General features: G+C 33.9%; 1 protein-coding gene across 15 annotated transcripts in view; it reads left to right on the top strand.

The window, feature by feature from the left end:
• Positions 1-27,971, top strand: part of IKZF1 (IKAROS family zinc finger 1) — a 134,753-nt gene that overhangs the window by 68,396 nt on the left and 38,386 nt on the right. The window lies entirely within an intron of this gene.

The following is a 27,971-nucleotide window of genomic DNA, read 5'->3' as shown; positions in this document are numbered from 1 at the left end:
CCCACCTATAAGTTTCAAGTGATTCTCTCTTTATTCCTTCCTCCCTTCTGTTAAATGATCCTTGTTCCATTTCTGAAGTCCTCACCATGTCCATTCTTAATAGTTGATTAGCCGAGTCTTTGTGCCTTTCTTTAAATCATGTTTCTATTATAATGGGGTAAGCATTCTTCATACTTGTAGATGCCCTAGAAAAACTAAGAGTGGGACAAATGTAGTCTCATTGATATGAGGTTTAAGTGTTCAAGATGTTCATAGGATCACAGATCTAGAACTAGAAGGATTCTCAAAAATCCTCTGTTCCAACCCCTCATTTTGCAGATGAGGGAACTGAGTTCTAAAATCACAGAATAAAGATTGAAATCCAGGCCCGTTGAATCTAGAACTAGTGCTCTTATCACTCCTCTGGAAGCTTCTAATCTCTTGGAATCTCTTGGAATTTTTGATAAACAAGTTAATTTCCTCATTTCTAAAATGGTATGATTAAACTATACTATCTCTAACTTCCTACCAAGATCAACAATTCTAACATCTCACTAGGTAGTTGGGGGGAAAAAGTCATCACTTAATTGAAAGGTCACCTGGTACCATTCATAGGACTGAAGTACTACAAATAAGCAGGCACTTTTTGAAGATTGATTTAGAGGCAAGGAAAACCATGTGTTCTGGGCTTTTTTTAAGTAGGGGGTGGGGAGGTAGTGCTAAGCCACCAAATGCAATTCCTTACTCTTGCTTCCCTTTCTGTCACTTCTCCATAATTCTTAGTATTTCAGTTGGGCCGCTGTCTCCCGGCTGCTTCCTCTTTTCCTGCATTCCTATATTTCATTATTTGCACTTGTTCCTCTTCTAAGGCTTTTACAATACTGACAGGAGGATGTGGAAACCCAGTTACAATATGACACATAGGCTTCAGTGTCACAATCGCTGGTGTTCAGTGCTACCTTCTGGAGCCTGGGGAAGAAGGATGTGTGCTTCTGGGTGGTATGAGTGGAGTGGAGGGAAGAGGAAGATAAATTGTGTGGAGAGAGGAGATGACAGAATGTGGAACTTAAGGCTTCTGGAAACCTAACGCCTGCAGGAAACTAGGATTCTCTGGGGAGTTTCTTTTTAAAGTATGATTGCCCAATTATTATGGAAACCAAATATGAACTGGAACACAAACCAGCCTAGCTACTAAAAATGATGGAGACAAGACATAGATCGAACTTTAAGATTTTAGGATTTTGCTTTTCATCTTGTAGAACTGAAATAACCATAGTGTTTTAGTATGATGATCTGACCATAACAATTCATTGATTCATACAAGCTGATATCTCTGTGCATCTGTTGTTAGTCATGGGTGAGTTGTTATAATAAACTTTTGCTTTGTTTTGTTTTGTTTTTTACTATTCTTCAGTGGGTGATTGGTGAATTCAATCCAGTCCAAAACAATATAAATTTTGAAGTACCTACACTGTGCAAAGCACTATGCTAGTTGTTGGGAATTTTTAAAAAAGTCCTCAAAAAGCTTATATTCTTCTAAGAGTAAAGGTTGGAGGACTGGGAATAAGCAGATGACGTGTACAAAATTATGTATCTCTGTATCTCTGTGTTTGTGTATCTCTGATCTGTCTGTATGTCTCTCAGTAGATGATAGATAGATTAGATAGATGATAGATAGAAATATAGATACAGATTTCTGTATGAGGAGAAGTTAATAAATTAGTTTGATTAGAGCAAAGAGCTGAAGTATTTAAATTTGTTTTAGAACTATTAATTTGGCAAATATCAGCTAGATTAGAGAGAGAAAGAAGAAATTAAAGGTAGGGAGACCAAATAGTAGAGTCAATAGTCTAAGCAAAAAAATGATCAAGAACTCAACTAGGGCAGAGGCAGTGAGAAGGAAATAAAAGAAAGAGATTCTGAGAGATGGAGTAGAACAGATTTGGAATTTGTTTGGAAGTGAGAGTTGAGGAAAAATAGCTTAGTTAGGAATGATTCCAAAAAGGCAAACCTAAGTGACTTTAAGAAGGACAGTGTGTCAATAGTACTTGGTGGGGAACTTTGGAGAAGAAATAACTCTTTAGAAAAACAGAATGGATTCTGTTTTGAACAAGTCAAGTTAAAGATATCTATTAGACATCTAAGTAAAGATGTCTAACAGGCACTTGGTAATAGAGATTGGGGAGTTCAGGAGAAATTAAAACAAGATAAATAAATTTGAGAGATGTACAAAAGGATGATAGATTTGAGAGCTAATAAGACCATCAAGGGTAGAGAGAATATAGAGGGAAGGAAAGTCCAAGACAAAAGTTGGGGGTACCCATACTTAGTGAACAAGAAGAGGAAGATGATCCTGTAAAGAGAACTGAGAAGGAATGGCCACACAGATAAGAGGAGAACCAAGAGTGAGCTATGCAGAGGAAGCCAAGGGAAAAGAGAATCAAGGGTGTGGAACAGGAAGGGGAGAGGGAAACTCAACACTATTAAAAGCTTTAGAGAGGTCAAATGAAATTTAAAAATTGGAAAAATAAAGGAGAAAGTAACCATAAGTGGATGACCTCAGATATTTAGAAGGAATTTTGAGTCAGCAGAACATTAAGACTTTTCCAGACAACACAAAACCTGAGTGAACTTGATATCTTTTAGAGAAAATTGTATATGAGAGTTACTGCTGAGAGAGATTGGGAATTTTTAAAAGAAATTCGAGGAAGCCAGAAGCTTCTGGGGAATTTATAAATTACAGAGAAGGGATATCTCATTTCCCAGCCAAAGATTGACTCCTTAATTGGTCAAATGCTGTGAAAAACTAAATAGTAGCTTGTGATTTACCAGGTTAGCTATTAAAAGGGATGGAACTTAAAATGTCAATCCAACTTCAGTTTTCTAGGAATTTGTTCTTCAGCTTATAAAAAGGCTTGCAATTACCATTTGGTATTTTCATCTTTCCAGACTGTGTTGTGGTACTATTGGGTATTGGTGCAATGGAAAAATGTGGGGTAGAGGCTGGCCTTTACTACCTCTCTGACTTTGGGAAAGTCATAGGTTTTCTGGATTTAATTTTCCTTACTATTAAAAAAGTGGGTTGGACTTAAATATTTTTAATATCTCCTCTATCTCAAAATAATAAAATTCTTAAATTCATAGATACTTGAAGTATTGAGGAAGGAGGAGCTGATGTCATAAAGCTGTGGGATCTCTTTTCATAGGCTTCTTTTTAACGATGTAACAAAGTACTTTGTTACAAAGTACCAGCAGAATTTTATTCTCTGACCATTGGCTTGGTTATGGAAGAAGGGTTCACATCACAACCATATTTGGAGTCTTCACTTTGACCTCCTTTTCCTACTTGTGGTCCAAGTCATTCTATCACCCTCTTTTTCTTTAGTTCCATTTTTATTCTTCTATCATTTTCCACCCATCCTCTTTCAAACTCTTATCCACACCAACAAGGCCAAATCATGGATAAACAGGAGGTATACACAGACCAAATTATATATGTTCCCTATGTATTTACTTGTAATAATTGCATTGGCCTTAGTCTTTAGTAATATGTATCACGATCGCTTTTTTTGCTCATATGAAAGAAAATATGGAAGAAAATGAAAGATAAATGGATAGTTAGAGAGATTTGTGTCATATATATGGTACACATTACATATATGTAAATATACTTATGCGTAGTCCCAAAAGTCTTAGAATAATTTTTAAGATTTAATAGCTTTAATAGAACACCCTGTATGTACACACAGATACATATCTCTTCTATGCATATATGATGTGTATATATATGCACATACATATTGCATCTTTGCAAATGTAACATGCACATATATTATGAGTGTATATGGCATCTAGGTGGCTCAGTGCATAGGATGTTGGGGCTAGATTCAGGAAGACCCAGAATTCAAATCTGGCCTCCAATATTTACTAAATGTATAAACCTGGGCGATCATTTAACCTCTGTTTTCCTTAACTCACTAGAAAAGGAAATGTCAAACCACTCTAGTATATTTGCTAAGAAAACCTGACACGGGGTCATGAAAAGTCAGATATGACTGAACAACAATATATGGATTTGTGTATGTATGTGTATAGGTATTCCCGGAGGCCACATAATACAGTGGACAGAGAAATTATCTCAGAATCATAAAAGTATGGGTTCAAGGTATTCCTTTAATATCTACTGGCTTTGTTATTTATTTCACCTGTCAGTGCCTCAGACAATTGTATAAACTATAAGCAGAATAGGTGCCAGATTATATTAATAGAGGAAGCTCTTCACTGGGTAGTCTCTAGATGTGTGAAATTCCAGGTCTTTTCCATCCAAACACACATACACACACATACAAGCTAAGCAAAGTATTTTGGGTACATGGTCTAGAATCAGATATTACATGTATTAATTATCTCCATTTGGTAGGTGGAAACTGAGGCCCAGAAAGGTTAAGGTGATTTGCCTATAATTACAGAGCCAATAATTATCTTAGGAAGTATTAAAACTTAGCTTTTTCCTGATTCCATGCACAATATTCCTTTAACCACATCCCTTGACTCACCATCTCTTGTATGAACTATGACAATAGCCCCTTAATTGGTCTTCCTGTTTTTCATCTCTCTCCCATCCATCCTTCATAATTTTCAGAATAAGTTTCTTAAGGTGCAGGTGTGAATATACTGCTACTGAGAGTTCTTCAGTGTCTTTCCATTGCCATTTAAGATACAATACAAACTCCTCAATGTGCCATATAATGCCCTCTACAATCTGATTTTCATTGCACTTTCTAACTTTATTTTATATTTTCTTTAATTTTCTCAATATTGCCATCAAACTACCTGTTCCCTGAACTCCATATTCCATCTCCTGTTTCCATGTATTCCCAGGAACCATCTCCAATGCCAGGAATGCCTCATCTCTGCCTTTCAGAATTTCCATATTCCTTCAAAACTTGAATCTGATGCTGTCTCATCTGTGAAGACTTCCTTGAGCTCCTTGACAGTCATTAGTATAGATTAACTAGAAATTTTTGGTCTTTGCACATGTTGCACCTTTCCCAGTAAAGTATAAGCTTCTTGAGGACTTAATGCTGTTTGGTTTTTGCTTTTATATGCCTCACTCCCAACCTAGTATCTTGCACATAAGGATGGGGTCTGGACCTGTAATTTCATTGAAATAAGGTCACGGTAAAGACTTTCCTTTATCAATGCAAATCAACACCTTTTATATAATTTAAAATCTTGCCTAGAACACTCAGAGTGAAGTGTCTTTACCAGGTTCCCAAAGCTAGTATGTGACAAGAGATACCACTTAAATCCAGATCTTTCTGGCTTCCAGGTCAGGGCATAGATACTTAATTTAAAAATGACTGAAATGGAAGCACTTCTGCTTCTTCTTCTTTTTTTTTTTTGGCCAGAATCTAGCAGCGAGCTGATACCAAGTAATTTTAAAGGAAAATGGTTGAACCTGTTCTTTCAGGGAAATGATAAAGATGGTGATGGTGGTTTACACTTTCTCACTTTCACATCGTTTATCTCATCCTTTCTCACAGCCACCCAGAGTTTACCAGAGGTTGGTATTACTGCTACTCAAAGTTCCACAGCAAGCTAGTTAGTAGATTTGCCAGTTATAACATCAGGAATTTTGTTACATCATGTTACCTCAGTAAAAATCAGTAAATACATGGTTGCATTATTATTTTTAAGTATCATAAACACATTAGTCTATTTATTTAGTATTATTGTATCATTTGGTGACTATTAAAAAAAAGAAGGCCCCTGGAAGCTGGATGAACAATTGTCAAGTTGTATATTCTGGAATGTACCCCACTCAAGTACTGATAGACTAGATATGAGAGTTCTTTTGAAGTTGAAATTGTATGAATATTATAATATTCACATGTTTGAGCATGTTTACTTTCCTCTGAGTCTAAACATATAATGCACTGTTAAAATACAATGGAGTCTGTTCTATTCATTTTAAATTCATGTTGCATATAAATAAAGTAATAAGTGATTTAGAGTATTCCTCCTAACATCATTGTTTCACAAACAATGGTTTTGATATATGTTCTCTAGCCACATAGAATCTAAATATCCCAGCCGCAGATACCTTTGCCAAGCCCATCTTGAGCTTTGTATCACATACCACCAAAACTGCAAGACACCACCATGTTCCCTTCCAAAACCCTTTTTCCTTTCACCACCCCCAGAGTCTGATTTCCATTCTAATATTCCTGAAAACAAGTTTTTCTGGGAAATACACTGGGGAGAAATAAAGAAGAGAAGACAAATCTTTGGGAAGATAGCAGACTTAAAGTAGGAAGCCATATGTTCTGCATGTCCAGCAGGAGATCAATTTATCTCTGCATTCCGTGAAATTTTCTAGGCCTTCTAGGATTGTACTTTTCTTGTTTAGATGCTAAAATTGGGCATGTGAGAAAAAGAGTCTTGTCAAGGTGATTTTACTTCCTATGATCTCTGGATCCATGAGGGCAGGCCTCAGACATGATATTAGAGAGATGGCTTTATCTCCCTAACCCTTTTTGCCTAAGCCAAGACATTCCTTCATGTGAGTTAACTGTGTGAGTTTGTTCATTTTTTTAAAGGTTCAATTATTTCACTAACATATTTATTAAGTACAATGCAATTAAGTCTGGTGTCCAGATTTCAAAAAGTCTAAGGGAGTTTTCATAAGTCACTTATTTGCTTCATTTTAAACTCATTTGTTTTGCCAGTATTTAGGTCCAGAAACATTAGTCCATTTCAATCCAAGCCTTTATCTAGCCCAATTGGCAAAATACTATTGATTTTCTGTCAACCGTTTAGGTTTCCTCCAATCTGTCCAAGTGAAGTACCATAGTTTAGTGAATAGAGTGCTGCCCCAGGAATCAGGAAAACCTGGATTCAAAACTAAATCTGACACTTAACTGCACAACAATGAACAAGGCATTTAAATTCTTTGAGATTTTAATTTATTCATCTCTAAAACAAACATCATGATGATTCTTGTACTTCTATCTTAGAGTCATTATGAAAATAAAGTGAAAGAGTATATGGATACTGTCTTGAAACCTTTACAGTATACATGTCCATCACTATTATAAGAGTTTGTCTGCCTTCACAGATGATGTTTAGGATACAAATAAAAGTACCCTTTAAAAACACTTAGGAAATTCCTTCTGTAGTTACAAGTGCTAAGTGCTGTTTGATATATTTAGTGACAATGAAAACTTGCTAAAAATTTGTTCTGATTTAGCTACATGACCCTTACCTTGATAGGTTTATCAAGGAGGGATCCTCCAGACAACAACAATCATTTAATCTAGCCCTCTTCCTTCTATCCCCATTATTTTATAGATAAGAAAAGTGAAGGAAAAGATCAGTAGAGACTACAGATAGATGAAACACTAGTGGTGATACTTGGTGGTAGTAACAGAAGCAGCAGCAGCTTCAAAAGTTCTCAAGCTAGAAACAGTAAGGAAATGTGAAAACCTGTCAGAACAAGATTATGGGGATCCTAGTACGAGCAATGGACATAGGACCAGATGTTGTTTGTCAGCTTCTTTGCTTATATCCACTTCTGAGTCAAAGCTCAAGGAACAGAGTAACAGTTTTGGTCAAGATGGAGTGGAAACCCAGAGGGTCATATCCTTTCCAGCCCAAAGGAAACAGGGAAGAATAGAATAATTTCTAGTCCTAAGGAAAAAGGAGCCCTAAGCAGTATCAGTTGCAATTCCAATCCTCTTAATGGGTAAGAACCAGAGCACAGACCAAAAGAACAGTGACCACAACTCTCCACAGATCACACCACCTTGGAAGCACCCAAAACTTTCAAACCCTCAGGACTAGCTCTGGAAATATTAGTGTGAAAAAATGTGAAGCTTCAGACAGTACACCGCTCCTTCACATACAGACAAACTGGAAACAGAACCCAGCATTAAGATAAATTTCCAAATTAAGAAATACAGTGGGGAAATAAGCAATCAAAAAAGAAAAGAAAGAATCTGACCATAAAATGCTTCTACAGTGACAAATAAGAGTGAAACACAAATAGAAGATAATGAAGTCAAAATATTTTCCATCAAATCTTTTTAAAAAATGCAAATCGAATGCAATCCCAACAGGAATTTCTGGAAGAGCTAAACATTGATTTTTAAAAACAAATGAGTAGTAAAGTAAAAATTAGATAATGAAAGGAAAGAACAAAAAGAAAATAGTGACAAGACAATAAAAGTTTGGTAAAAGAGGCGTGAAAAATACTGAAGAAAATAACTCCTAAAAAAGCAGAATTGGCCAAATGGAAAAAGATATACAAAAGTTCACTGGAGATTATAATTGCTTAAAAATTATATTTGGGCAAGTAGAAGTTAATGACTATAAGACATCAAGAAAAAAATAAATCTAAGTCAAAAGAATGAAAAAATAGATAAAAATATAAAATATCTCATTAGAAAAATAATTGACCTGAAAAATAGATTAAGGAAAGATGATTTGAGAATTATTGAACTATCTGATAACAGTGATCAAAAAGAGAACCTAGATAGCGTATTTTAAGAATTATCAAGGACGATTGCCCCTATATCCTATAATCAAAAGTAAAATAGACATTGAAACCATATACAAATTATCATTTGAAAGAGATCCCAAAATGAATGCTTGCCCAAGGTCAAAGAGAAAATATTTCAAGCTTCCAGCAAGAAATTGTTCAACTGTCAGAGAGACAGAGTAAATCATCACATAATATTTAACAGTGATAACATTAAAGGTGCAGAAATGTTGGAATATGGTATTCTGGGAGGCAAAAGAGTTGGAATTACAATCAAGAATAACATACCCATTAAAAACTGAATTTAATCCTTCAAGGGGAAAAACAGATACTTAATGAAATAGAAGATTTTCAGATATTCCTAATGAAAAGACAGGGGCTAAATAGAAAATTGGACTTTGAAATACCAGATTCAAGAAAAGTATTAAAAAGATAAATATAAGAACAAAATCATAACAGACTCAATATTGTTTACCTTTCTGTATAGGAAAATGAAAAATGTTTTCATTATTATGAGAGTTAAAAACATTTTCCTTAGAAAGAGGGCATGAGTGTCAATTATGTTGGAGTGGTGTTTTTAAAAATGATAAGTAAGAAAGAGGAATGTGTTGGGAAAAGAAAAAAGGGAGAAGAATGGCAAAAATAATCTCATATAAAAGAGGCACCCAATAATAGCTTTTACATTGAAAGAGGAACTGGTGAAGGAAGGGATGGATTAGCAGGGAACAACTGAACCTCACTCACAGAATGTAATGAGAAAGAGGAGAGTGATAAAGGAAATGGCAGATAAAAGAAGGCATTGATCAGAAGCAAAACAGAATTGAGAGGAGGGACAGAATAAAAAAAAAGAAAAAGAAAAAGAAATAGAAGAAAATAAGACGGAGAGAAATGCAATTAGTAATCATAACTATATATGAATAGCATGAACTCATCTGTAAAATAGAAAGCAGAATGAATTAGAAATCCAATGATATGTTGTTTATAAAAACATACTTGAAAAATAAAGGGTAACAGCAAAATCTGTCATGGATTAGCAAAAGCAAAATAAAAGGCAGGTATAGCAATCACAATCTCAGACAAAGCAAAAGCAATAAAAGATTTAATTAACAGACAAGCAGAGAAGTTGCATTTTGCTAAAAGATGTTCATAGGAGAGTGAAATAATATCAATAAACATATATGCCCCAAATTGTGTTGCATCCAAATTCTTAAAGGAAAAGTTAAATGAGTTATAGTAGGAAATAAACAGTAAAACTATACTAGTGGGAGAATTCAACTGTCCCACTCAGAACTAGTTTAATAAAAGAAGGAAAGGGAAGGGAAGGGGGAGAAAAGGAAAGGAAAGGAAACAAGAAAGAGGAAAGGAAGGAAGTTAAGATGAATAGAATTTTACAACAGTTGGGTATTCTAGACCTGTGGAGAAAGCTGAATAGGAATAAAAAGGAATATTCTTTTTCATAGTGGTACAATCACAAAAATTGCTTATAATTAAGGCATAAAAACCTCACAAGTAAAGGCAGAAAAGCAGAAATATTACATGCTCCCTTTTAGATAACAATGTAATAAAAATAACATTTAATAAAGAGCTATAAAATCTTAAATTAAAAATTAAACATAATCCTAAATAATGAATAGATCAAAGAACAAATCATAGGAACAAATTTCATTTCATTCATTTAATTTCATTAAAAAGAATGACAGCAACATTCTAAAATTTGTGAAATTCAACCAAAGCAGAATTTGTGGGAAAATACATACCTCTAAATATGTACATCAGTAAAATAAAGTATTCAACTAAAAAAAATCTAGAAAAATAATTTGAAAACTTTAAACAACTAAACAGTAATCAAAATAGAGAATAATAAAATTGAAAGTTAAAAAAAAAAACCTTTGAACTAAAATATAAAACAAAGGACTGATTTTGTGAAGGGAGGGCTAAGAAAATATGCCCTTGATTAATTTAGTTTTTGAAAAAGAAGAAAGTCAAGTCGGCATAATCAAAATTGAAAAAGGGATGATATCACCAATAACGATAAAATTAAAGCAATTAGAAGTTATTTTGCCTAATTATATGCCAACAAAATCAACAATCTAAGTGAAATGGATACATATTTATAAAACATATAAACTGTTCGAGCTTAACAGAATAGGAAATAGAATACTTAAATAACTCTGGTGGCTTGTTTAATTTCAAGCCATCAATGAGCTTTCTAAGAAAAAATTCTCAGGACAGATGAATTTACAGGTGAATCTTGCCAAACATTTAAGAAACAATTCCAGTAATATATAAACTTTTTTGAAAAAATAGATAAAGAAGGAACCCTACAAAATTTCATTTTATGACACAAATATGGTTTTGATATATATACCAGTTTTGTATTAAGAAAACTGTCAGTATTGATTGACCATCTCTGCAACAAAAACAACAAATATCATGCAATTCTATCTATAGAAAAAGAAAAAGTCTCTAACAAAATACAGCCCCGTTCCTACTGAAAACAATAGGAAGCATAGGAATCAATAGAATCTTTTTAAAATGATAAATAATACCTAAGACTAAAGGTAATGTGGATAATCTTGAAATGTTCCCAATAAGATCAAGAGTGGAGCAAGGATGTCACTAACACCACTATCTGGAGATACAAGTTATAGCATTAAGAGAAGCAAAGAAATTGGAAGAATAAAAATAGGCAATGAGGAAATAAAACTATCCTTCTTTGCAAATAATGTAATGGCATACTTAGAGAATAGAGAATCAACTAAAAATTTGCATGAAATAATTTTAGCAAATTTTCAGGATATAAAATAAACCCATATAAATCATGAGTATTTCTATATATTATCAAAAAAAAAAACCAACAAGAGACATAAATCCCATTTAAAATAACTGCAAACAATATAAAATGCTTCAGATTCTACCTGCCAAGGCACATCCAGGATTATATGAACACAATTACAAAACACTTTTCACACAAATAAAGTCAATTCCAAATGATTAAGGGCTAAGATCTAAATGATCTAAATTAGATCTAAATGATAAGTGGCTTGGTGGTTAGATTGACATGCCTAAGAGCAGGAAGACCTGAATTCAAATTCAGTCTCAGCCACTTGTGTATCCTAGGCAAGTCACTTTAACCCTGTTTGCCTTTCTCATTTATAAAGTGAATTGAAGAAGGAAATGACAAACCACTCCAGTATCTTTGTGAGGAAGATCCCAAATAGAGTCACAAAGAATTGGACATTACTGAAATGACTGAAAAACAACAATAAACAGTTGGTGAAATATTAATTATTCATGAGTAAGTCAAGACAATATAATGAAAACAATTCTAAGTTAATTTATTCATTCCATTTTGAACAAGTAATACTAAACTAGCCAAAACTAAAAGTAAAACAGAAAATGAGGGGAGGAGGGTGGATTTTACAGCACATTTCTCTGATAAATGCCTCATTTCTCAAATATAGGGAACCGAAACAAATTTATGAAAATAAGAGCCATTCGAGTCAATAGGGATTCATATCAAAGGATTCGAACAGGCAGTTTTCAGAAGAAATCAAGGCTTTTAATAGTGACATGAAAAAAAAAAAAACAAACCAGAAACCCTGTCAGATTAGCTAACATGACATAAAAGGAAAAATGACAAATGCTGGAGTGAAATGTGGGGGGTGAAATGGGACACTAATATACTGTTGGTGGAGCTGTGAACCAGTCGACCAGTTCTGGTGAAAATTTTGGAACTATGATGAAACAGTTATAAAATTATACATACCTTTTGATCCTGCAATACCACTATTAGGTCTGTATAACAAAGAGATCAAAAGGGAGAGGACATATTTGTAAAAAAATATTTATAGCAACTCTTTTTGTTATAACAAAGAATTGGAAATCAAGGGAATGCTTATCAATTGTCTAAACAAGTTGTGGTATATAATTTTGATGGACTATTATAGTATTATAAGAAATGACAGGGAAGAAGTTTTTGGAAAAAACTTGGGAAGATATATGAACTGCTGCAAAATGAAGTAGAACCAGAACACTGTCTATACTATCAGCAATGAGTAAGAATGATCAGTTGTGAAAGACATTGATCAAGACAGTGATACAATACAATTCCAAAGGATCCATGATGAAAATTTCTATCTACCCTCCAGAGAGAGAATTGATAAACTCTGAATGCATATTGAAGCTTACTTTTTTTTTTTTTTTTACTGGGTTTATGTTAGTTGTTTTATTTTGTGAGAGGTTTTCGGTAGTGTGGCTAATAGGAATATTTGCTTTGCATGACTTCACAAGAAGGCAGGAAAAAATTGAAAGAAAAAACAATTTTTTTTAAAAAAATGAAAGGAGCCCTGCCTTCAAAGAACTTACATTACCCAAGAAGATAGAACAAGTGCAAGGAGGCATTGGGGACCCATTGAAAATCTCTAAGCAGGGGAATGACCTTAACAGACCTGGGTTTTAGAAAGATTGTTTTGGCAGTTATATACAGGATGGATTGGAAAGGAAGAGTCAGGAAACAATGAAACCAATTAAGAGACTGTTGCAGTAATCCAGGTAAAAGGTTATAGAGGTCTGAATTAGGATGTTGGCAGTTTGTGCAGAGAGAAGGGGTTGCATGTGAGGTATGTGTATGTAGATTTAGATGTAGAATCAACAACATTTTACAGAATTCACTGTCTATACTACCTTGCCATATGTGTTGTTATATACATATATATGTATATATATTTTCAATTTCAATGAATTTCAAATTCATCCTAGTGAATGTGTCTACCACTTAGGACACTAGTCTTTCTGTCTTCTCATTTTATTTCTAGCCTTCTTTGTTGTTGCTGTTGCTGTTGTTTCTGTATAATCATTTTTCTTTTTTTTCTTATGTATATTTGGAAATGTTGACTATTAGCATTTTTCAGGTTTTGCTTTCCTCCCATTTTCTTAACATGTTTTTCCTACTAGATAGCTGAATTATTTTCTTCCTATTTAAAAAACCCAAAATCAGAAAACTTGGGGATATGTTAGATCCAGAATATATGGTGATATATTTGATTTGAGTAGCTAAAGTTCTTATTACAGTAATGAACAATCATACATTTATGTTATAAAGCCTACTCTGTAAAATGAGGGGGTTTGATTAGGTGGCTCCCAAGTTTCTTTCCACTTCTAGATCTATGAATCTTTAATCTTAATTGCCCGGAGTTATACTAACATGGGATCTTTTCTACAAATGGAAATTCAAGGGGAAACAAAAAGATGAGAAAGAAAAATATTTCACAAAATCATGAGAAAAGAAATCTTCTGGTCATTTCTCTAGAAAAGATTAGTGATCCTTATACCTATAGCTGTTTCTCTTTTTGAGAGTTACTATTTGTACTCTAAAGCCCTGATTAACTGGTTACTTAGAAATGATCCAGAGGATGAATGAGGACATGTCATATAATGGAAAAAATACTGGTCTGTAATCACAAGCAATAGCCAACTTTCTAACGCTGAGAGAGAGTTTAGGACCTCTAGTTGCTATCAGCATATGCCTTATTTAGATAGTTCCAATTGCTCTTCAGTTTGTCCTTGTATCCTACCTAAATGTGTCCTTCTAACTATTTTATCCAGTGGTACTCTTTCTGCACTCCCAGTTAAAGTAAAGCTAGGGTAATCCCAATTTCTAGTGACAGCACATCATATACATATAAGCCATTTCTCATATCTATCCTGTAGCTTCCCAGTTTTCTTTTCTTTCTCTTTTCTGTCTCAAGGATATATGTTCATTTGTTAATAACTTTGTGACCTTGGGTAATCAATCAGTCAATCAAATTATCAAAGCATTTTTAAGTGGATACTATGTTCTTAACCCTGGGTTAGGTGCTAGAGAAATAAGGCAAAAGAAAAATAGTCCCTGCCCTCAAGAAACATGCATTCCAGTGGGGGAAATGTGTAAATAATTAAGTGCATACAAACTATAATGTTATATCATTTCCTCTCCTGGGGCTCAGTGTTTTCATCTATAAAATAAGTAATTTCAACTGACCTCTAAACTTTTAGCTCCATAAGAGCTTTTTACCTGTGTGATAAGTGATTAAATTTGTGCTAAGTGATAAATTGATGTTTTCCCTTCTGTTCATTTTAAAGAAGCTGAGAATTCTCAGTAGGGTAGGCACTGAGAATCACAAAAGTATGTGAAGGGCTAAATAATAAGTCTACAGGAGAAGATGAGAAAAATAATCACTACATGTTTACCACCTCCCATGGTTTAGGAGTGGAAAAACATTACCTAGCATGTCTCTACTTTTGTCAAAAGAATAAACCATAGGATGCATACTCCTTATACTTGTAGATCTCTGCAGTTATTCCCATATATCCAAGGTAGAAGTGGTCTTCATCTAGCTATATATTTCAGGTAAAATCATGGCAACAAAAGTATTTCTTTTTCTTCTTGGCTAGAGCATAGGTAAGAATAGGCTAGAGAGTCAGAGATAATGGAACTTCTTTTTCTACATTGAGAAAACTTGCTTAATTTGGTACATCATCATTTCAGTGGATCTATGCCTTCACCAATGTGGATCTTTCCTTTATGATGCTTTCCCCATCTTCTCACGCTGGCTGGTTCTTGTCCATGATTTTCCATATATTCTCTGAGATGCTTGAGGCTATTCCTCTATATTTCCTCTATAGAGGAAATGTTTGTTTTTTTAAATGTATTTAATGTATACCAGGATATCATATATGTCTGTTCTCCATAGTACATGTGGGAGAAAGAAGCTCAGTACTTCAAAAACTGATTTAAACTTTACAGTTAGAAAATAATATATACTAAGTTTTGACTTGATTCAGAAGAAAACTTTCATGGGGAACTTTTTTTTTTTTTTTTTTTTTTGCTAAGCAGTGACTTTCTCATTGAGAACCATTTTGATCCTCATTATTCTGCTTTAAAAAACAGGAAATTGTACCATCAAAGTTAAAACCCAAAGAAGGCAGGTGCCCAGTCATATCACAGTATATGAAAAACTTTATGAAGTGGGCATTTCTCTTTCTTCCTCTCTTCAGATTCAGATTTAACTGTATACATTGATCATCTAGCCCGAAGGACTAATAAGATATTTATTTTATGTTATTATTATTATTAATAATAATAATAATAGATTTGAATAGTGCTTTAAAATTTACAAAATGCTTTAGATTATTGTCTTATTTGATCATCACAACACTGTGAGGTAGATACTGTTATTTTCGCTATTTTCCAGATGAGGAAATTAAGGCTGAGAGAAGGTAGATGATTTGTCCAGGATTATTGCAGCTAGAAAGCATCTAAGGCAGAATTTGAATCCAGATCTTCTTGATTTCAAGCCCAGAACTATATCAACTGTGTTATCTAAACTAAAGGAAAATCTAGTCTGACCATCTTTTGGAATGTTGCACACTTATTCCACTCCAAAGGGCAAGAATGGTTCAAGAGTAAGGTGAGAAGGATGCTTTGCTGGTCCAAGAGTGATCATGAAATTCTTAGTTAGAAGATCATAGATTTGGAGAACTTGAAGTCATCTAGTCCCACACAATCAAGAGAACAATAAATCAAGCCATGCTTTGTAGTATTTGCTAGTTTCTATGGTGTAAATAAATTCTCACATTTAAAATTTAACATTTGATCAATTTGGCTATAGCACACTCCTGGAATTATTTAACTCTTTCGGTAAATTGAATATAAGTAACAACAGTGTCTTAGAGTTTAAAATTAGCCTAGAAAATCTGAGTTCTACTTATTTAAAAATCTAAAAAATGGGATTACATAATAATAGGCATTATTTTTATGTAATTCCATATTTAGCTTTATTAGTACATAATGATTAGTAGTAGTAGTAATAGTAGTATATAAACAACTACTTTAAAATCACAAAGTCACATTAAATCAATCCTATTACATAACATGATATTTTTCCCAATTATACCTCTAAATGTATATTAGTTTAATGACACAGATATGGATCTTAGCACTACATGTATAGATAAAAATTTAGTGAGACATATTTATAAAATATAGTTATTTCATCATCCTAATAAAATCAAATAACTCTTACTCTATTTTAGTAAAACCTTTACTTCCCTGTTCTCTTTTGGCCTGCCTATGGAATGTTGTATCATTAGGGACCCTGCAATAGGATCAACAGATTTATTATAGCACAAATAATTTAAGAGATTAACCAATGGAAGTTCGGGGTTGAAGGGTGATAGGACATAAGAGAAAGCTAGAGATCATTTCTGATCTGACAGCTTTTTACAAACTCTACATAGAGGTTTTGAAGGTTTTACTCCCTTTTAATATTATATGTAATAGCTATTGAAAAATAAAGTAAAAATGCAACATCAAAAGCTACAATCAGTTCTCTTATACTTTTTTGCACTCTCATCATGACCCAAATGCATCCTGGTTGATAGCCTTCTTGAGACTTCTCCAATGTTAAGAACAGAAGATGGCTGGTAGATCTCTGGGTTTTGTTTTGTTTTTACCAGTTATCTCCAATGACCACTTTTTGCCTCTTCACACTGCTATAAGTTGGATTCCTGAAAGTGATAAAATGTCATTATATTGACTAACAGAAAGGAATCCTGAATGGGAACCTATTGAGAGACAGCTTAATGTGATGGAAAGAATGCTAAATATGGAGACGTTATCAGTGCTTATAATCCTGGTTTTGTCCCTTACTGCCCATTTCTTAACAAGTCAGTTCATATCATAGAGCCCCATTTTCCTCTTCTTTAAAGGGAAGAGATTATATTTGATGATCTTTCCCTACCTTTAGTCCTATGATTTCCCACAATTAACCTTCAGTTCATCATTTCTGCTGCTTTCCAACCCACCCAGGGAGCCAACTTGTCCATAGCTCAACATTAGTGGTTGGCAGTAATGTGATTAAGTTGAAAGAAATTCAGGTAAGCCTGTAGCATTCTGGAGATGTCCTTATCTTGTAGACACAAAAGTCAGGATAATCTTTGCCTTTATTTTGTGATCTCTTTTAGGAAAACATTTCCAAAACATTAGCACCAACTGGGTGATCTTCTAATAGACAGTTACTTAAGTTATAAAGCAATGTGTATTTCCCTGAACTTTTTTCCTCACTGGAACATAATGGGGGTTGCATCATTACATCTCTGCAAGCATTTCCTGGCAGTTGACAATAAATAAATGATAAATCAAAAAATAGTGCTTTGCCACAAAATAAGATTTTGCCCCCCAAAAAGCTGAAAATAAATTAATCATAGGATTACATATATGTATATGTACATATGGAAAAGACCTCAAACCTGTTACAGATGAAAAAACTATAGCCTGGGAAAATTAATAATTTGTCCAAGATCACATCATTAATATACATCAGAGATAGGATATGAACTCAGGTTTTCTGTATCCCTAAAACCAGGAGTCAACAAATAGATCTAAATTTTCAATTCAAGATTTACTTCTGTCTAGATAGCTGATCTTCTACCAGAATATTTGGGGGTGATTGAAGATTCTTGAAACTTATTGATTTGAGTGTTCCCTCCAGATCTCAACTTACCCATTTCTGCCTCCCCTATGAACTCTTACCTGTATCCTCCATAAGTTTGCCACATGGGATGACAACATGCCAAATGGAGGCATTCTTCATTTTCTGCTGACATCTCTAGAATACTAGTATATACTTGGGCTGTCCATCTCTTAAACCTCACTCTTACCATATTACTAGTCCATCTTTTTCAGTCAAACAAAATGATAAGAAATCACAGAAGGAATTCAGGAAGTCATAATCCTGACTAAGGGAAAATGCAGCCATCTCTGCTAGTTAGTAGTTACAGAGAGAGATGAAAGAAAGGACATCAAAAGGAAAACTAATAGATGTCAGTGGCTGTATTTTAACTCAGACATTCCAGAACTTTATCTATACCATTTTGGATTCCTCTTATTGGATATCTTCAATAAGAAGCTAGATGATTACTTTTGGTCTATGTTGTAATGCAAATTACTTTTCTGCTGTGAATTGGGCTATAGTGAGTGACTCATGTCCTTTCCAACTCTAATGTCTGATTCTCAGAGATAACAATCTCTTCCAGTGATCTAATTTAGGGACAAGGTATGCAGACATGAAATAGCTAAAAAGCAATTCAAAGCAATAAAAGATCAATGCATGATATCCTACAACACAGACAATAAGTGTTATTGTAGTACTAAAAAGAGATGAGTGTAGATTTGCAGTAGTTAGGACTTCAGCCTGGAAGTAAGACTTGAGCTGGCCCTAAAGAATTGGGATAGAGGGATATGATATCATTGAGGCATAATCATTGTATGTTTACAAACCCATTTAGAAGAAATGAGATGTTCAGAATGAGTTTAAGATTGTAAAATTGGGCTGGGTAAGGACCTGTCATCAAATTGTAGAACATTGAATATTCTGCAGAAGACTTTTTGTTTTATCTTGTAACAGATGAAGAATCATTGAACACTATAGAGTCAAAATTAGTGTAATAAATGTTCTGTTCACAATGATGAATCTGTCCTTGTGTACAGAATTTGTGGAATAGAGAAAAGAGAGGCTGGAAAGCAAGAACACTATTTGGAAGGCTATTAAAATAATACAGGAGGGAAGATCAACACCTAGACTACAAGACCAAGGTGAAGGAATGGGATAGAAAAGAAAGGGAAGGAAAAAAAACATGAGATATTTCCAAAGGAAGAACTGAAAAAATTGGTGATTGATTATGAGGGTAAAGTAATGAATGATATGAGTCAAAGATGACTTTAAGAATAGTGATGACTTTGTGGGAAGTTAGAACAGTTAGCCAGTTTGGGCGTGGTAAGAGTAACAGGAAATAATGGTTTTCATTTTGGATTTGCTACTTTTGAGACTTGAAATAACATCCAAGTAGAAAAATCCATTATATTGTCAAAGAATCTGATTAAGAGGACAGAAGTATAAATGAATATTTGGGATTTCTTGATTATCTGAGCAGTTGAGAGTTATTTGATAAACACAGAAGCAAAAAGATCATATCATACAAAAGATAGAAGCAGGGGCCCCTGGAAGTAAGTAAGAAAGAATTCCCAAGGATGGCAAAGGCATAGAAGAATATTGTCAAGAAAGTTCAACAGAATGAGCTCAGAATTGGGAAAAATTCTGAGGGCAGTAAAAAGACTTTTAAAACTGTGTTTTTGGCAAAAAGGCTAGGAAATGATTGGCTTTGCTGGTAGGGTTTAATATTAATGGGCAACAGAGGAAGCAAAACTCCTTTTCCTTAACTTCTATTTCTAACTTTTCTGTCAACAAATATGATCTCCAGATGAGAAAAGGTTAGAACATATATGAAAGAACTGAGGCCAAATGTGGATGAGGAGCTTGTAAATTGTAACTTGGTATCTGAATATTTTACTTTGATTCTAGAGTAAGTAAAACATAATCCAGGGTACCTCAAGAGTTAACAGATATGATTATTGAACTGCTCTGAGGAATCAAAGGAGCATAAAAATATAGATTTAGAATTGAAAGGGACTTTAGAAGATCTTGTATAATACCTCCCAACTCATTTTAGAGATCAGAAAACTGAACCCAAGCTAGGATAAGAAGTGATTTGCCTAGGTTCACACAAGATGACTATGCCATATTGAAACTTTGAGAAAGTGCAGGACAAAAAATCTCTGATAATATTGGAGATGGAAAAAGGATGTAGTCTGACTAAAAGTGAAGGAATTAGGTAGACTACAGACAAATTACCTTGAAAAACAGAAGAAGTAGAAGGCAGCATTGTATATTAAAAAGTACTCTGGCTCTAAAGTCAAAGGATGTGGGTTCAAATCTCTCCTTTGACATGAAGCTGCCTAACTTCATTAGGCCTCAGTTTCTTAATGGTAAAATGAAGGAATTTGACTAGAACAGTGAATTGAAGCTATAAATTCAGCTATAATTATATTCATATTATATGGATGATCTACAAGCACTTAGAAAAGTTGACAAGCTAAAAAGTGTGGGAGAAAAACATACCAAGCTAACTTCATTTCCTTTTAGTATATTGTAGTTTCATCAAAGGATTTGATAGTCTTTTATAGTAATGAAAGCCAAATGAAGAAATATGAACTGGATAATAGTAAATTGAATGTGTAGGTGTTAGAATGTGTAGATGAATGTTGATTAATAGACTGAAGGCAACCAGAGGAAGGAAGCACTATGCTTCAGAGTTTAAGTCTGTTGTCCTTGTTCTATTCAACACATTGATCAGAGTGTGTGTGTGTGTGTGTGTGTGTGTGTGTGTGTATTTACAAACAAATATATTTATGTATACATATATGCATGTATGAAATTTGTGAATGCTATCAAGGACAGGGCAACCATCTAAGTCCAACTATATACAAGTTGGGAAACTAAGGTCTTCAGAATCACAAAGTAGAAAATGAGAGGCCTTCTATGACCTTTAATTCCAAAAGCAGTGCCATTTCCTTGATGCTCTACTGCTTTACCTCTAATCTATTCCATACTTGAATGAAAATTTCCAGGGAGATATTGTACAGTTTCTACTTAGAGACTTCTATCAGTGGGAACTCACTAATTCCTCAAGCATTTTCTTATGCTTTTAGAGAGTTCTTATTGATTTAAAAAAGTTATTTTCTTTATGATCTCTCAAAATTTGCTTCTCTGCAACTTTCTATTGCTCCTAGTTTTGCCTTCTAGGGTTCTTTCAAAAGACAGCTGTACTCCTCTTCACTAAAATTCCCCAGGTTCCTCAGGCAATCTCATCAAATAATTTCAAGCCTGTTCCAACTTGGCAATATCTTTTTAAAATGTAACAGCAAGAATAACACTTTTTCCTCTTTAGGACAAAATATGGCAAAACTATAATTTCCCTAGTTTGGAATAACATACACACAAGATTGCATTTGTTTCTTTGGGTGATTCACATTGAACCTGCAGTTTGCTAAAAACCTCCAGATCTTTTTCATATCAACTGTTGTCTGTACATGTCTCTTCCTCAGTGTTTATAAATTATTATTTATAATAATTATATTTTTCCTATATGTTTTCTATAATAATTATATTATCCTATCCATAATAACTTATTGACATTTTTTTGGATCCCAGTTCTGTCATCTACTGTCTCTCTGAAGCATTGTCTTCTATAAACTTGATAAGCATGACATCAATGTCTCTGTCCAAGTTATTGATAAAAATGTTGATCAGTTGGGGTGCTCTACTAACTATATCATACCTAGAAGACATAAAGTCTATTCTTTGATTTACTCCATTAGTACAGTTCCAATTCCATCATATAGCTGACATAGATCTATCTTACTCTGAGGTTACTATTAGAGTCTTATTCATGTGCCTTACCAAAGTCCTGGTATATCAATGGAGTTCCACAAAGAGGTACTCTAGCATGATCTTCCTTCATTCCTTCCTTCTTTCCTTTTCTTCCTTCCTTCCTTCCTTCCTTCCTTCCTTCCTTCCTTCCTTTCTTTCTTTCATTCCTTCTAACTTCCTTCCTTCCCTTCTCTCTTTGTCTTTTTCTTTCTCTTCTTTCCTTTCTTTCTCTTTCTTCCTTCCTTCTTTTCTTCCTTCCTTCCTTTTTTCCATCCTTCCTTTCATCCTTCCTTCCTTCCTTCTTTCCTTCTTTCCTTTCTTTCTTTCTTTCTTTCTTTCTTTCTTTCTTTCTTTCTTTCTTTCTTTCTTTCTTTCTTTCTTTCTTTCTTTCTTTCCTTCTTTCTCTACAGCATTCACTCATGGGGCTTATTTCCACTATCCAATAGGGTGGTGCTCCCCCCTTTACCCCAACTCCATGCCCCCTCATATTGGTAGAGGCATGTGATTGATTTAACCCTATTGCTACTCACAACTTCTAAGCTCTTACCCTTACCCACCCACTTATAGATGCTTGCAGCCACACCTTGTATATGACATTTTTTGATGAGCCCATGATTACTTGTAGTGACTAATATATAAGTGCTCACATGCTTATAAACCATTCCTTAGTTAAATATTCTAGAATTTTTCTAAGTGATAGAACCAATGTGCGTTCAAAGGACAATAGCAATGGATTGAATCTACTAAGATAAATTTTAATGAGGAAAATAATAACAAGGGTCTGCTATGTATAAAGTACTATAGTAGGCAATAAAAGAACAGTGAAGATAAATAAAATATGGTTTTTCTTTTAAAATGATTTGGGGACCACGAAGTTTTATAAGGGAGACCATTGTATGCAGATAACTATTAATATGCAATCAAATATAGGTTCATAAGGCAGGTGTCATAGTAGATCAGATAGGTGCTCATGATCCCCTTTTTTAGGGTAAGTGCAGATGAAAGAGGGCTAGTCATCAGAATCTGTTGATAGGGGCCTAAATCATCATGTACCACCCATGCTATTTAATTTCATTACCAAAGAGAACAGCTTAGCAGCCATCCTTAAATAGACAAATTAGGGGAACCCCAGGTAGAATCCCATTTCTCCAAGACAAAGGCTTATAATCTCACTCCTAAATATAATACATAGATTCACATCCTGTGGAGAAGAAGTCCTGAATACCAGACCATTGACAGAATGAACAAAAGCCAGAAGCAAGAAAAATAAACTAGTTTTCTATAACTGCTGTGGTACAGACTCTAGCCCCTATTTTGACCTCCTTTGTTCAATGACAACAAGCCCTTCAAGTACTGTTCTTTCACTTTCAGGAACTGCAGACAAAGGGTATAGATAAGGTGACAAAGGAATGCTGAGGATGAATGGATGGTCTTGCCCTTTATGTAAAAAAAACAAAATTACATCTTGATCCTCGGTTGCATTTATAGAAATGCAGTGTCCAAATTAAGGTAGATGATGATTCTATGTACTCTGTGCTGGTCAGACCACATCTGCCATATTATGTTCCACTCTGGACAACAAATTTTTAGACACCTTAACAGTCTAGAGTTCATTCTTGTGAGAAATTCTCTTGTGAGGAGACTTGAACCCTCCCAGGAACACATGAAGGAACTGGGGATATTTGGCCTAGATTGAAGAGGAAAATAGCTTTACATTTTTAAGTGCCCTGTAATATAGGGAAGGGCAAATTTAATATTAGTGTCAAGGAGTTAAAGGGAACCAGATTTAAAATCAATATAAGAAGGAATTTTATCTCCCTAATGGATGGTTAGCTTTTAAAGAGTTATTGGTGACTTCTAATTGGGTATTTTAAATTTGCTGAAAAAGGAGCTAGATTATAGTAGAGTTTGGAGGGAATAAGAGAGGAGGAAATAAAGATAACAGGCATAGACCACTCACTTAAGAAATTTAGCAGTGAAAAAGGAAGTGGAAGAATACCCAAAGGGGGAAGTAAGGTCAAGTGAAAGTTCTTTCAAAATTGGGGACACATGTGCATTTGATATTAGAGTGCAGTATAGTGGAAAGAGTATCCAGTTTTGGAATCAGTGGAACTAGATTTAAATTCTTCTTAGACTTATTCCCAATGTCACCTTGGGCAAATTATTTAGTCTCACCTGTAGAATGAAGGGATTGGACTAGATGTCTTCTGAGATGTATTCCAATTCCATGTCTACAATGGTAGAAAGACATGGAAAAACAAGGACTCATTGAAGTCCTCTTCGAATTGGAAGATACTGAAGAACAAAGAGATAAGAGTGAGAGTTAGATGTTATCAGTTCAGTTCCCTTTTTTGTCCCTTCTATGAAAGAGATACAATAAGCTTTCCTCTTCTTGAGGGACAGAATATTAAGATCAAATTTGCATAAAAATTATTTCTAAGTTTGACTTACAGTCAGTAACATCAACAATTCATTACTTTGGTAGATAGATTGTATCCCAAATATTCATCATACTGTGGTCATCCTGGTGAGTTTAAAGTTTATTGAGGCTCATCATAGAGATACATTGCCAAGCCTTATCTGTACTCAAAACACAGGACTCTACTTGGTTAACCTTTCAGAGAAAAGCTTTCTTATTAAAAGATTATAGATGATCTGTTCAAAGTATGGCTTTTATTCCTCTTGAAATCACTTTATATATAGTTAACATTTACTTCATTGTCATAGATATTTTATTTCTTCCAATAAATAAGTAAGCTCTTTGAAGTAAAGGATTGTTTCATTTTTATCTTTGTTTCCAGAAATTAGCACAATGTGATCGGTGATATAATGGAAATTTAAGAAATATCTGTTGAATTTGTAATAGAGTTATAGATCTAGAGATTGAAGGGACCTAAAAGGCCATTTTTATCAAGTCTCATCATTTTACACATGAGGAGATTGAGCCACAGAAAGATTAAATGACTTGTTTAAAGACACATAAGATAAGTGTTAGAGATGAGATTGACTTGACTCTAGTAGCATATTTATTCACTAATGTAAAATATCTTCCCATCACTTTCCCAAATGTCTACCTTCCTGGCTTAATAACTCTTTTCTTAGCTTAGTCACAATGTGGTGACTTTAGGAAATGAACCCATTAAATACCAGATAGAAAAGCTGTAAAAGACACTTCAAATTAAATTTAACCAAGTTAATATGAGAGAAATGATTTGAATAAGTCTGAAAGGCTAACAATTAAAAAATATGTATACAAGTATATTTCCAGTTTTATTCTGATCTTGAATCTAAATCTTTCTATCACTTCCAGAGAATATTAAAAGCCAACTTTCAAGTTGGGTGTAGAATATGATTACTTCTAATTTTCAAAGGATTGCCTCTTTATTTAATGTGACAAGAAGGCATGAAAACCCTATAATTGTATACACAACTAAACATACACTGAAAAAGAAATTATAATATTCCCATTTGTGTATCCCCACAGCTTAACTTAGTGTTTTAGCATATAGTAGGTGTTTAATAAATGCTTGTTGACTTGTTGACATTACTAACATGTTTTAATTTCTTCTTTTCAGTCTTCTACTCAGTTTGATTAAGGGAATTATGAAATGACCTGAGAAAGTGATTACAAAACTCTTGGTTAATGATTTCTAGGAATAAAAAACATTCTTCCAAACCAATGGAAATTAATTTAGAATAGCAAATTTCAGTAAATTTAGGAAGCTAAATTTTAATTTAAAGTATTGATTTTTAGGTCTACACTATATTCCCTGAATAGGTATGAGAAGTTTGAAGGTATATGAAAAAAAATTTTAATTAGTAACCCAAAAAGAGTCATTAAGAATAAACTGTTCCCCTCTACTCCTCATGTCACTCTCACAGCTCTAGCCTCTAGACCCAAGGACCTTAGCCTCAGAGTTTGTCTACCTTTTCTGCTTTCCTTTGTATGGAGGACATAATGAGCTATGGTCCAGCTATCCCACTTACTCCAGATTAACCCTGAAAAATAATCCTAGCTGCAGAAGTAATGTGAAGTATTGTAATTGTTCCTTTTCATGAGATACTAAAAAGATCTCTTATTATAAGTAAATCAGTAAGTTATACTAAAAACTGAAATATAGACAATATAACAATTATCACTTAAATATTAGGATAATATTCTTTCTGCTAAGAGATGCAAACAGATATATATTCTTGATATAGTCATGAAAACGGAGTAGACAATATAGATATAGTGAGTCCATTGAATTCAGTAAGTACTTAAGTACTTTCTTTTCAGTAAACAGATACAACACCAGTTGAAGAGTCAGAGAGCAAGGAATTCAACTTTTGCCACCAATGCCCATGAATAATATGATCTTGGTCAAATCACTTAGGTGCGCCTAGGTAGTGCAGTGGACAGAGTGCCATGACCGGAATCAGGAAGATCTGAGTTCAATTTCAGCCTTAGATAATATATGACTCTGGGCGAGTAATTTAATTTGTCTACCTCAGTTGTAAAATGGGGATAATAATAACACCTATGTGGTAGGTGAGGCTCAAATGAGATACTATTTGTAGCCTTTAATAGTGTACCTGACACATAGTAGGTTCTGTATAATGCTTAGCTACTGTTATTACTTACCTTCTTGGTGCCTCATTTCCTCATTTGAAGAAATGTCGGACCAGTTGACCTCTGAAGGCCCTTCCAGCCAGAGATTCATTACCATATGTACTAGGTATACAAAAAATAAATCTCTGATTTCATGAAGTTTATAATAGGGCATGCAGCATGTCCCTAGACAATTATATACAAAGTTATTTTTGGTATGGGGAGTGATGCAAGTCAATATGGATTGCTGTTTTTTCAAATCCTTCTTTAATACTACTTTCGTTGTCAAACTTGTCATGCTTTTATGTGTTTGAGAATATGAGTAAAGATTCATTGGCTCATACTTGTCAGTAGCATCTAGGTAGCATGAAAGAGAAAAATAAAACTTCAAATCCTACCTTATTCAGTGGGAGTTGCTTATATACTAAGAAAATCTTTAGTATACTGAATATGATCGGGTTATTACGTGTTGCTTTTTAGAATTTGCATATTTACCAGAAATACGTATAGTTACCACTTACTACTGGATTTGTACATAATGGAGTGGAATAAAGTGAATTTTTGCAATTTCTAGTTATTATAAATAACCCTAATCAGGCATTGGAGAGCATATAGCTTTTTTTCATCTTTTGAACTTGGAAACTATCATGTGATTTGGATCCAATTGCTTTGGATCTTGCCAGCAATTTCAGTAGTGTAAATGATCAATTTAATCAGTATTGCCATATTTGGTTTTTTATTAACCTCAGAGAGTTGAGAGTAGATGTTTGTGTATGCTCAGTGAGGTCTGAAAAATACACCTTCTATGATTTGCTACCCACCTTCAATATTATAAATGCAACTTGACTTATCACAAAATAAACTGACATTCTGGCATTAAAGTTTGTGAATTTGTAAATATTGATTTATAAAATTAATAATATTTTAAATGTCCCTTGTTTCACCCTAGCTAACCAATTACTTTGCTTACTTCTAACCCCTGCTCAGGTCTCCAATATTTTATCTTTTCAATAACTTCCATGTTTAAAAGCCTCCCCCAAAATTAATTTGACAAAAACTCAAACCTTCATATAAATTTTTTGGAAATGTTTTTCTGCATTTCATATTTAATAATGGAATCTTGTGATGGAATTCAGTGAAAAACATGTGCTTGAAATCATAGTAACATAGCTGAAACTCATATTCTTACTCCATTAAAAGTGTGTCAGGGCATCTTGTTCAGTTCTGTTTCACACCTTATGCAACTGGAATAGTCAACATTTTACTTAGCAGTAAATTTAGACATTCTCCATACTTTTGAGGGCTACAGCTATCAATGTTATTTCTCATTAAATCAAATCTCTAGTTTGCACCTGAGGATTGACTTTCATATGAAATAATTTCTAGCAACAATTGAAATTCAAAATAATCTCATGATCATATAGCCAAACTTTTATTGGATCTGGTAATTTTATGCTAATTTGAATATTTTTGTAGAGGAAGTATTTTTAACTTTTTTGTCATTTATTTCTTTGGCAGTTTGATGAAGGTTATGCACTGCTTCTTACCA

The sequence above is a fragment of the Sarcophilus harrisii genome, chromosome 1, assembly GCF_902635505.1.
Source record: "Sarcophilus harrisii chromosome 1, mSarHar1.11, whole genome shotgun sequence".
In the NCBI taxonomy this organism is placed as follows: domain Eukaryota; kingdom Metazoa; phylum Chordata; class Mammalia; order Dasyuromorphia; family Dasyuridae; genus Sarcophilus; species Sarcophilus harrisii.
The sequence above is the reverse complement of the archived record's forward strand: the minus strand, read 5'-3'. Positions and strand labels throughout refer to the sequence as shown.